General features: G+C 41.5%; 1 protein-coding gene across 4 annotated transcripts in view; it reads right to left on the minus strand.

Annotated features, from left to right (window-relative positions):
* LOC124717372 (speckle targeted PIP5K1A-regulated poly(A) polymerase-like) overlaps positions 1-13306 on the minus strand; it is a 221362-nt gene that overhangs the window by 100205 nt on the left and 107851 nt on the right. The window lies entirely within an intron of this gene.

A 13306-nucleotide genomic window follows, 5' to 3' on the forward strand; every position in this document is an offset into this window, starting at 1 on the left:
CCTACTGTTTTCATACTCGAGGCAGACCAAACTTTCGATATTAGTTCCCTCATGATGTCTCCTGCCCTTAAGCAGGAGGCAGTCAAAGTGTTCCCATAACTGGCTGCTCTTCACTAGCACTTGCCCACTGAGCATGTGAATGCCAGATGACCTCAGATGGGAGTGTATCTCCATCTCCTCCAGGAAGCTCAGGAGACTGCTGTTATCAGCTTTGTGTAGCAACTATGATTTTATCTTTGAACTCCTCCATTTGGTCCGTGTTTGCATAGAAAAACAGGCAGACTCACTTTCTGACATTACTGTTTTTGTGTAGCAACCTGACACCTGACCTCGGAGACAGTATCGTGTATCCGTTCTCAACTGATTGGGCCGTGCAGTTGGATCTCTCAACTACATCTAAAGCTATGAGCTCACCAAAACTGATCTCAAGTCTTTTACCTGTCCGTCCAATGTAACAGGTGTCACAACCTGAACATTCTATCCTGTACAAACCTTATACATGGCGCACAATTCTTTCATCAACCCCATTAGTGAAGATATGACCAAGGTTGTAGTTGAAAAGGAAACCTTGTGAGGTGATGGCCTATTTCAGAAATTTCTCCTCACATTTTATCCTATTTGCACAAGAGAAACTCTTGCTTCATTTACTTTCTGATTAAGTTTTTACTTGTTAACTTTTCACTGGTATTGTGTGCTGATTACATGACTGGTTAGGTATAGCTCTCTGCACCGAACCTAACATTTCATTCTTGTAGTAGTTTTTTCCCATTAAATACCTCTGGTCTTGACCAGGGGGTCTCCTTTCTCCTCAGGTGAAAACAGAAGAAATTTCACATGTTTTGGAAGAGCTGCTGGTCACACAAAGGGCAGCTCCTATGCTAGAAGACCACATGGACAGTCAAGCAAACTTTTCAGGCATTATTGTCCTGGCTCATCCTCTGCAGACAATGAGTGACGGAATGGAAGACTGAAACTTCCTGGCAGATTAAAACTGTGTGCCCGACCGAGACTCGAACTCGGGACCTTTGCCTTTCGCGGGCAAGTGCTCTACCATCTGAGCTACCAAAGCACGACTCACGCCCGGTACTCACAGCTTTACTTCTGCCAGTATCTCGTCTCCTACCTTCCAAACTTTACAGAAGCTCTGTAAAGTTTGGAAGGTAGGAGACGAGATACTGGCAGAAGTAAAGCTGTGAGTACCGGGCGTGAGTCGTGCTTCGGTAGCTCAGATGGTAGAGCACTTGCCCGCGAAAGGCAAAGGTCCCGAGTTCGAGTCTCGGTCGGGCACACAGTTTTAATCTGCCAGGAAGTTTCATATCAGCGCACACTCCGCTGCAGAGTGAAAATCTCATTCTGGAATGGAAGACTGCTGTCCTCCATAGCAGAACAGAAAATCACTGACGGAAGGGGTGTGAGCTCTGCTTGTCAGTAACCTTTGGGTGAAGTCCTCAGCTGTCCACTTGCTATTATCCTGCTGTGTGTGATTGGCATACATTTTTCCCCAAGAAAAATAAATAGCCACTCATGTGTCTACAAATTTCCAAACTCTGCTCTTCCCTTGGAAATGCCTTGCAAAGCCCAACCAAGTTTCCAAAATTTCTGACTATATACGTATCTAACTGGCACATGCACCATTAACTTTGTGGTGGGAGCTAGGGAATGGACTCACACATCCCTGATTGGAAGAGTACTTAGGCCCTTTCTGGGATTGGCTAGAAAATATTGCACGGGGTGCCTTTCCCAGGGCACCAAAAATTGAGAGAGGTATTAGGATTTGTATTCAGATTCATACAGGCATTCTGATTTGAACTTCTACTTGGTGAGGCTACTCTGGACTCTGTGCTCAAATGTATTTTTCTTGACTTTGGTCCTCTGCCAAGTCTATGAAGTTTCACTTTAAACCTATGCATGTCTGCAGCAAATAATGAGAAGGATGACGAGATACACAATTTGCAATCTCATAACATCGGTTCAGCCCAGCAACAGTTAACAGCAGCCGCAGTTCGGCGCATCCTGACTTGCTGGTAACCACCTAAATGACAGACATGGTAAGATCATGTTTGCATTGCATACTCCCACCTTCAGAAATCATGATACAGTGGGGGAGAGGAGTTCATTCTTGGTTTCTATTTTTTAGTTACCTAACTTTATCTACATGCTTCACACATGGGTATGTATGTGTTTCTTCCTTCAAAGGGGATTCTTTTCACAACCGTTAATGTTTTGCTTTATACTCGAGTTAACTCACTGGAAATCACCCCCGCCTACTGACATTTCTTCCTGATTCTTCCTTTATTCTTGATCAGTTGCATGCTGCTGTTTGGACCCATACCTCTTCTGTGTAATTACATAGTTTTGAAATCATGGTTGAAAATATAATTTTTGTCCTTTGTGTGTCTGGGTACTATCTCAGTCATAAATGTCCAGCATCATGCTGGTGGTGACCGTAACAACCATTCATTTTCTTATCATCATTCTATTTCAATTACGTAAATTCATTTCCAATGGTTTTATATCCTCAACATTTGTGTCTTCTGAGTAATTTTTACACACTGCTTGAATAAATATTCTTTTTACAAGATCAGACTCTGTCATTCAGCAACTATTAACCCAAATTATTCTACTGAAATGCCCAGGTCCCACAACCATAAGCAACAGGTGAGGCCCCTAACAAGTTCAGGTACTTATCAAATGAAGTTTCCCTGTGTGTGCAGCAGCTAATTTTTTCAAGTAGCCTATTAGCTCCATAGGGGTAATTATCATTTTAAATGAACTTGGATGATACAGTTTGCATCAGTCTAATCTTCATACCCATAGAGCACCTGAATGGCAAGAGGTTGTGTTCACAGCACAAGCAGCTTTAGGTCTTGTTTTTTGAAAACCATTGCTATTTTTGTGCTAAAGATGCCATAGTACGGCAAACACATGTATTTGTTACTTGTATCTTCCATTTCGTTATTACCTAAAGGTTATTTTACATGTGGTATATTTTTTTTTTTTTTTTTTTTTTTTTTTTACAATATTTTTGTAAATTATATCTACTTAATGAGGGGTAGTTGTGCACCCTGGCACTCCACTGAATGGTGCATAATTCTTTTTCTTTTTGTTCAGCTGGAGAAAGTGGGAGCTTAAGAAGACGGTTAATAGAAAAAAATTCTTATGCTGATATGGGTGACCTGAGTGGTAGTCAACAATAATATCACATGTAATTTTTTTTTTTCTGAAAATTCAGACTGTTTCCCATTATCATTCCTGATGTTTACGCCTAAGAAGCTAATGGAACCATTGGTTTCCGTCTGACAGCTGAACTTGATTTCTTGATATATTCCATTACATTATCAGCAGTTGTAGAGATTACGATGGCATTGTCATTAACTGACGGGAGATAGTTGTCAACATACCTGAGGTAGTACACTACCTTTACTGCAGGATCTGTATTTTGCGTGTAGCGTAAAAGACTGGTAATTGTAATGTCAATGGTTCAGATCTCACCAACAGCAACTTATTTTTTTAAAATTTCAATCCCATATTTTTCAACAAGTGCAAATGTACACTAACATACACTGCCTGACAAAAACTGAAGCACCAACAAGACGTGGTGAGATGTCTAATGCGAATGGCACGGAGATGCCATAAACTTGTGTGAGACAGCATCATCAGCACATGACAGGTGCCTCATTATGGGTCTCCATTTGGCCCACTGGTCGGAACGTGCAATGCCCAGATTTGTGGAGCTCTCAGATGTGACAGTGACCGTATGCTGGACTGCATGGGAACCTGAGGCTCCAATCGATCACGTGTGACCTCACTGGGAGAGAGAGGGGGGGGGGGGGGGGGGGGGGGCCAGGGATAGCTGTAGTGTGCACTGAGCAGATCGTAACCCCATCACACCTGCCCCTGCCATCCAAGAACAAGTAATGGTCTGCCTACAACATTCTATGTCATCCCACATCACTGATCAGAGAATAGAAGCAGCCAGACTTGGGAATTACCATCCCACGCATAGTGCGCCATTAACACCACTGGAGCTGTGCCACGATCGGCAAACACGGATTGCGGATAAATGGTGTCACACTGTGTTTCCTTTTGTGTGACAGCACTGCGGTGCCATTTTTCAACAGAATAATGCTTGTCTACACGTGGCACATGTGTCTGCAAAATATCTGCACAATTTTGAGATACTCTTGTAACCAGCAAGACCTCCAGACCTGTCCCTGATGAACGAGAGGCCAGCTCGGATGCCAATTCTTTCCCAGTGCCAGTACTGAAGGTTATCGAGGACCAATTAGAACAGTTGTGGGCCAGACTGCTTCAGGGAGAGATACAATGGCTTTATGGCACACTTCCATACTGAATCAATGCAAGCATTCGGGCCAGATGGGGACCAACGTTATATTGATAAGTGGTCTCATACTGCCATCGCTGTGTTCATTGTAAATCTGACTTTATTCTGTAATCAATGAAAGAACATCACATATGCTCATTGTATAGTTTCATTTTCTCTTCTGTGTGCTTTACTTTTTTTTTGTCAAGCAGTGTACACCAGAGCAATACTTTTTAATAACAATTACATCTCTCTATTTTGAATTACTTTTCACATGAAAATTTCAGTCTTCACAGCAAGTGAAAATTTGTCACAAAATTGTGGAACTCCAAATAGAAAATGATAATTTATTTCTACAGACTGAATAGTACTAGCCTATTGCTATGTATAATTCTTTGTTTAACGATAAGACATTTACACCTATGTATCAAATTTGAATTTATTTTCATAAGGCTAGTGAGAGCCAAACCAGTGATTTTAAGGTTACAACAGTGTGCGATTTGCAGGGGGGGATGGGATTTCCCCCCCTCTGGCTTTAGTTTATGCATTCCAACCTGGGATGTTTATTTCTCACGCACTGGAGTAAAACTTTACATATAATTTAAATTTGTGGAGCCGAACACTGGAAGTTTTTAATACAGTCTTACTATTAATATGTTTGCTTATTAATTTTGAAAAAGTGTTATGTAGTAGTTGAGCATTTCAAAACATTTAGAACTAAATCATTATTCTCATGTTGTCATTTTTGCTTTCATCTGAGGTGTGTCATCCGTTTACTTGGGAGCTTGCGAGGGAAGTAGTGTGGCAGTCATACCACAGCAGTCGTACCGCAGAGTTGGGTGAGCTGGGGGCTGAAAGTCCCACCCCGGGCCCTGACACAGGGTGGTGACCGGCCCGGTACCTGTGCGAACATTTACCGTTAGGCCACCTTTTGGCAATGGTATGGCGCGGACTAACACGCCTGGGACGAAAGCATACATTACTAAATAATGCACCATCGTCTGCTTCTAGTTCCTAGGATACTATTTTGTGGACCATCTTTAAATACTCTTCTCTTCCACCATCGTTTTCTTTTCCTTTGGTTTTCATTTCCGTTGTTAGCTGCATGTGCAAGTTCCAAGTAGGCCGCCGCTGCGATACTTTATCATCCTTTATACTGTAAGACAAGATGTTGCCAGTTGTAGCATGCTACAATATGACGCATGCCACATTTCCGTAGCATGCCACAATGTTGCAAGACGTCGCCCCAGCGTAAACGAGGCTTTAGAGCCAGGTCTGTATTGTATGGTGGATGTGATGTGTTGCATATGAAACTAAAACCTGCAATCAGATCCAAATGTCGTGGAAAACAGTGAAGAGGTGTCATCCTGCAGCAAGATAACGCTCGCCCACATTCTGCCAAACGGACAGCTGACGGAATAAAGGTGTTGAGATTCGAGGTGCCGGAACATCCACCATACAGTACAGACCTGGCTCCAAGTGATTTTCACATGTTTGGACCCTTAACGGAAGCACTACAGGGAAGAAGATTTGAAAGTGATGAAGACGTCATTGCTGCAGTGCAAAATTAATTACGGATGCAACCGAGAAACGTATTTTCTGTTTTTTTTTTTTAAAAAAAAAAAAAAACCCTCGTAAAACGCCGGGAAAACTGCATTGAAGTCCAGGGAGGTTACGTAGAAAAATAACGCATGTTTCAATTTTCTATCATCAGAATAAGTACAGCTTTTCAGAAATGTGCCTTTACTTTTTGAATTCCCGTCGTATACCTGTAGGTAGATGATTTTGTAAATAAGCTTTACCTATAATTTACTTTTAAAGATATAACAAGGGATGGCTTTTCTGATAGTGCATACACGTGAATAGTGAGTTTCGGCATTAACATCTATTTATAAATAACTGTTTTACCATGGGTAACGCCATGGTCCAAGCTAGTAACATATGCAATTCTACTAACCCCTTAAGACATCCCCCCCCCCCAGGACACATTTCCTCCGCGTCCAGTCCAATGATTTGGGCATTGTCTCTACAACTCATTTCTAGCCATCAGTGAAAAATGTGCTGGACCCCCATCTTGTTGGTAACACATTCTGTTCCTTGTTTCTAAAGGTATTTCTTCCAATAACAGATCTAATGTGTCTTGCAGGAATGTGATGTACTTCCTACCTTTAAGATTTCCTTCGATGAAATGGAGCCTATAATTCTGTCCTCCAGTATCCCACATCATACATTCACCAACCATTGTTCTTAGTGTGCAACTAACTGCAGCCAACATGGATTTTAAATTAATAAATGTGTCATCTCTCTGAATATGAAGTTAAGCACATCCGCAGAATTCAATGCGATGCATACACTCTGTACCAGTTAATTCTTGGTGGAGACTGCTTTGGTAAGGATGTTATTTATGGTGATGCAGAACACAAACACTACTACTCTGTCTCATGCCAGATTCCCTTGTGATTTGACGCGAACTAACACAAGAACCTCTAACCACAGTGGCAAGAGTACCAACTTCCATTTCATCGTTAGTAACTTTCCTTTGCTGAATATGTTTCTGATGCGTTAAAGACCCAGTTGTTTTCAATTTGTCATACACACATTATAAAAGTAGATGTGTAGGGTGAGTACATTGAGGATATCTTTCAGTGTATAAGTCTCTAGCTCTCACTGAATTTTGTTGGCATTCTCCGTAAATGAGAAGCATATTGACTTGTTCTTCAAAGCAATACATCACTCACATTCGCTTGACTCAACAATACTAGTCTTACCATTCCTATTAGTGTTGTAATGCGAAACCGCCGAATGGTGTTTACATGTCAATGGCACGTTCAATGGATACGCCATATTCGCCAAATATTTACTATTTGCATGATATACGAGAGAGAATTGTCAGAGCGTGTGCTTCAATGAGTGCTGAAGTGATAAGGAATGCCACTCAATCCATGATAAGAAGATTGCAGCACTGCACTGATACCGATGGTCATCATCTCAAACTCCTGTAAATGAAAGTTCATGCCAACTTTTTGACCTTTGTTGACCTTCAAAGACCTCACTGTTACACACCATTTGATTTGTCTCGATAGCTGCCATCACAAAATAAGTACCAAACCATAGCATCCCATTTAAAAAAAAAAAAAAACCAAAGTTGACCTTCATATCTCTGACGCCACCCCACCTAGCAACAGAAAACTAACGTCATATTATAGCCCCCGTTGTCCCATGCAACTTTTGTCCCACAGACTTTTCAGCTCCTATTATACTTTCGGAGTTATCCTAGGTGGCAATGGTTAGTGACTCATCCTGTATAATCTGTGGGGCCACTTTGATCAGACTGTCTGTGCTACGGATCCTCAACTGAGAAACATATCTTAACTTGGCCAGGTGCTGGAGTTGGCATGGCTTCACATCCATATCAGTACCTTCCAGACCCTCACTTGCATTCTTCCTGCACATCTCACAACAGTCCACACTGCAAGAGGCGGTTATTTAGGCTTTTGATAGGTGGTCACATTAATGTGACTGGAAAGTGTAGTAATTATATCTCACCCACAGACCTATCTCAGGTAGCTGCACATACAGTCACATACATCACTTATACACAGACAACAGGAGCAGTCCTGTCACACTCTTACAACTTTACCTTTGCCTCTGACGAAAACTCTCCAACCGAAACAACACGTGGGTCTATCAATCTAAAACTGCTCAAGCCAGCGATATTTTTGTGAGCCTATTCTGTATGCTTGAATGTGTGGATGAGGTTCCAGTCAGTAATGATGCCACAGAGAAGGCCACTTTGCAGATCATACAAATCCTACAGTACATTCAGGGGGTATGCCTGTAATGATGTGGGCACAGCTACACACAAACATGATTGTGCTCACAGATTCAGACAAGTTCCTTCCCATTTTTGAGATTGTGATTCTGACATCATTGTCAGTTGGACTTTATTTGTCAATGTTCATTCCTTGCTCTTTGAGAGATGCCCATAAATTTGAGATAACAGTGTTCCAGGACAATAAACACCAGTAAATGGTTTGAGAGGTACCCAGGTACTTATTGACAATAAACACCATTAATTGGTTTGAGAGGTACCCAGGTACTTATTTCATCTACTGAATGGAGCACTGTCCATGTAATCCTCAGTCACTCGCCACAGTACGAGGGGGTGGACAAATCTATAGAAAACAACTCATTACCATGCCTAATATATTGTACAAAACCGACTAGCATTGAGACAGCATCCAGGATAAATACAGTCCTGTATTGTTTCCAAAGGCCCCTTATACCATTATTCGTGCAAAATAATGTACAGTTTATGTACTGATAATGAGGTGGATAGCGATAGCAGATCATTCTCTCCAAAGGAGACCACAAAGGCTCAGTTATATCGAGATCTAAAGACTGATGGCCAGGTAAGATACAACCCTCTTTCCTCATACTCACAAAACCAATACTGGATGATGTGGACTGTGTGAACAGAGGCTCTTTCTTCTTTGAACACAGCATCACCATTGGGAAACAAACATTGTACTGTGGGATGGACCTGACCAACCACAATGGTTAATCCTTGGCCAGTAACGTAACCTCGCAGAGAGACCATGGGGGCCACGGAATACCACAATGTGCCTGTTCAAATCACCACTGAACCCTCACCATGTTTCACTCTTGGGATATAAACTCAGCCAGAAGTTGGAAACAGTGTGTAACAAGACTCATCCAACCAAATGACTTTCTTCCATCGCTCCACAGTCGACATTTTCCTGTTACGGGTTTTTGTGTGATCGACGAGTGGTTTTGGAATTCCAGCTCACCCTACAAATTCGACTCTACAGAGCTCCCTTTGTGTCGTTTTGGTGCTGACATAGTTCACAAGTGCAACATTCAGTTCTGCAACTGTTATCCTCTTACTTTTTTGTCATAGTCTTCAATGACCGTCTGTCACGAACACTTGACACACACTTTCACTCACGTTGCGATTTAGTGGATGAAGTTTTTCCCCTTTCCCTGTATGCAGTATAAATCTTTGACACAGTGCTTCTTTTAACACCAAGCACTTCACGATGTGGGGGCAATCAGTTACAACTCATAGTCACATTTGATGTTTCTGCAGGATTAAGCAAACAGTACCCAAGCTGTTATCACCATGCTACTGTCCTTTCTTCAACAGTAAGATGATGTGCTATTTCAGCAAGCAATACACACCCTCATACGATTTCTGCAACACAACATGCCCTTTGTGGTGTACAACAACTAGCCTGGCCAGTGAGATCACCAGATTTCCCACCAACTGAATACATACTGGAAACGAAGAAGTGGGAACTTGCTGACTCCCCAGAGACTGCATAGACAGAGCTGAATTGCAACAAAAGATGGAAGCTCTTTGGGACAATGTTTCGCAGGATCCCATTCGGAACCTTTATCATCATTTCATTTGACAATTCGTGCTTTCACTGTCATCAGACAGTGGTATCCTTGTAATGGTGCGACAGTTTGGGCACACTTTACTACGATGTCTGCTTCATATGCAAAGGCAAAGGTCCCGAGTTCGAGTCTCGGTCGGGCACACAGTTTTAATCTGCCAGGAAGTCTCATATCAGCGCACACTCCACTGCAGAGTGAAAATCTCATTCTGGAAACATCCCCCAGGCTGTGGCTAAGCCATGTCTCTGCAATATCCTTTCTTTCAGGAGTGCTAGTTCTGCAAGGTTCGCAGGAGAGCTTCTGTAAAGTTTGGAAGGTAGGAGACTAGGTACTGGCAGAAGTAAAGCTGTGAGTACCGGGCGTGAGTCGTGCTTCGGTAGCTCAGTTGGTAGAGCACTTGCCCGCGAAAGGCAAAAGTCCCGAGTTCGAGTCTCGGTCGGGCACACAGTTTTAATCTGCCAGGAAGTTTCATTACAGGGATGTTATTGTCATGTAACCACTCCGTCACAGGCCGTGCATTATGAACAGGTCTTGATCGAGTTGAAAGATGCAGTCGCCATCCCCAAATTGCTCAACAGTGGGAAGCAAGAAAGTGCTTAAAACATCATCAATGTAGGCCTGTGCTGTTTATAGTGCCATGTAAAACGACAAGGGGTACAAGCCCCCTCCATGAAAAACATGCCCACACCGTAACACCACTGCCTCTGAATTTTACTGTTGGCACTACGCATGTTGGCAGGTTACATTCACCGGGCATTCACCATACCCACACCCTGCCATTGGATCGCCACTTTGTGTACGGTGATTTGTCACTCCACACAACATTCTTCCACTGTTTAATCATCCAATGATTACGCTCCTTACACCAAGCGAGTCGTCGTTTGGCATTTACCGGCGTGATGTGTGGCTTATGAGCAGCTGTTTGACCATGAAATCCAAGTTTTCTCACCTCCCACCTGTCATAGTACTTACAGTGGATCCTGATGCAGTATGGAATTCCTGTGTGATGGTCTGGATAGATGTCTGCCTATTAACATTATGACCCTCTTCAACTGTCGGCGGTCTGTCAGTCAACAGACTAGGTCAGTCTGTATACTTTTGTGCTGTATCTGCCCCTTCATGTTTCCACTTCACTATTACATCATCAGAAACAGTGGACCTAGGGATGTTTAGGAGTGTGGAAATCTCATGTACAGACGTATGACACAAGTGACACCTGATCACCTGACCATGTTCGAAGTCCATGAATTCCATGGGTCACCTCGTTCTGCTCTCTCACGATGTCTAACGACTACTGAGGTAGCTGATACGGAGTACCTGGCAGTAGGTGGCAGTACAATTCATCTAATATGAAAAACATATGTTTTTGTGGATGTTTGGATACTTTTACTGACATAGTGTATCTTCTATGAGTATGATAAGAATTTACAAGTGGTATAAAAGTTTCAAAGAGGGGGCTAGAAGCCATTTAAGACTACAACCACCTTGAACACCCTAGCACATCAACTACTGATGACAGTGTGGAGGAAGTAACGAAAACGGTGCTCGAAAATTGCCGAATCACAATCAATGAGGTTGTTGCTGATGTCTGTGTATCCTTTGGCTCATCGGAAGCAATTTTTTTTTCAGATATTTTGGGTACGAATGATGTAGCAGCAAAGTTTACTCTGAAATGTTGAATTTTGTTGACTATGTGTAGACATCACTCAGGGATTGCTGAATGAAGTCAACAATGATCCATAACTTTTGAAGGAGGTTTTAACAGGTGATGAAACATGAGTATATGGGTTCAACATTGAAACCGATGTCCAATTTAATCTTGATGAATAAATAAAGATTCTTTGAGAAAAACAAAAATCTCCATTACTTTTTGATTACTCCTCATACTCTTACAATGATGAAATACCCGTCAGCTCAGTTGTTAGTAGAATTACCTTGTCCTTGAGCATGCTGCATTTTTTATTTTCTGACAATGGATGTTTATGTTTATTAAGAAAAACAACAGCTTCATACTCTGAAACAAGCCCCTGATCTACCTCCTATACTACTTAGCTGTTATGTTCATTTAATACTTCAAAGCATTTATGTAACTTTACACAGACCACTATTGGGTGTCTATGTATTGGCAAAAGCCAGGAACTGTCAACTATGAATATTGGAGTTTACATTCCTGAGTTCTGATAAATTCTAGAAGTGGTTAATGAGGTATTCTTTTGTGTTGTTTTTTTAAATATTTCGAAATATTAAATTACTTGCCAGAGGTTCACCCGCAACTTGCAACCTGATATGTAATTCTGCACCAGATTAGAAAACTCCCAGCTGAACCTTAGAGAGGGCTGCAGAGTCTATTACGAAAGCATTTCTTCTCTGGTACTGTGGTTGTGAACTGCAGGAATCACCCTAAATTCATTCTTGTGAATTGTGTGTTATTGGCACGTAGATGTAATAATCCGAAGGTCCCTGCAAGATGTGTGGTTATCAACTTTACCTGTTATTTTTATGACATGTTTGACCTTAGCTGCAATGTTCCAGAAGATTATGTCATAGGGCAGAAATGAGAAAGTATGCTATCTGCAGATCAAAATACTGGAGGAGGGATTCAATGTGCAGAACAAGCAGAAATGAGCTTTTTTGTTAACTTAACCACACTGGTGCTATTTCAGTTTATTATCCATCTGGGTGTCCAGGAACTTCACACATGGAGTCTCATCCAGTGTATATCTTGTGATCTCTATTTCTGGTAGCTATAAGTAATTTTTATTTGTTTGGTAATCCATAATATGAGTATTTGCAGGTTTAAGAATTAAGCTCTGGGCTGAGTGTCCCTTCCATCACTATCCTTCCTGTGTTTGGGCCTTTTATCAATATAGCTGTGTTATTAGGAAACATTGCAGTTTTTGAAGAGTCCTCCAATGTCCAATGTAAATCATTTATGTACACCGTGGACAGGAGTAGATCAAGAACAACCTTACAGCACACCATATATAAAGTTTCAGCATAATTTAATCTTATTCTTGCCTTATCATTTGCTCATGTTACCCTGTGTTTTCTGTTGAGAGGTAAGATTCAATGTACAAAAACTTAAGGTTTTTAATAACACACTATTTTATGTTAACTAGCTGAATTTTATGGTCTACACAATCAAAGGCCTTGATGAGATCACAGAAAATGCCAACAAGATAGTTTTTGTTGTTTATTTATACTAGAATTGAGTTTGTGAAATCATATACAAGGGCTAATTGTCAACATTCAGTGATATGACAGGAAAGATCATTTAAAGAAAAAGTGTCTAGTGAATACGAGCTCTACAATTCATACCTTAAAAGTTACGAGCATCATCTTTGATACTGTGAAACAAATTGCATCTTCTGCAAGTTTGTTGCTTTCCATATTTAGGGAGAATGTAGTATGTGCCAGAAGAAAATTTTTAAAGTAAACAGGGGCACTAACAGCATACCCTAAGACCCATGAGCACTTGCTCAATAGAACAGATGCTTCGCATTAGTTGGTTAGGTGGGTGGAGAAGGGACCAAACTATGCAGTCATCAGTCCCTCCGACCA

The sequence above is a fragment of the Schistocerca piceifrons genome, chromosome 9 (assembly GCF_021461385.2).
Source record: "Schistocerca piceifrons isolate TAMUIC-IGC-003096 chromosome 9, iqSchPice1.1, whole genome shotgun sequence".
NCBI classification, from domain to species: Eukaryota; Metazoa; Arthropoda; class Insecta; order Orthoptera; family Acrididae; genus Schistocerca; species Schistocerca piceifrons.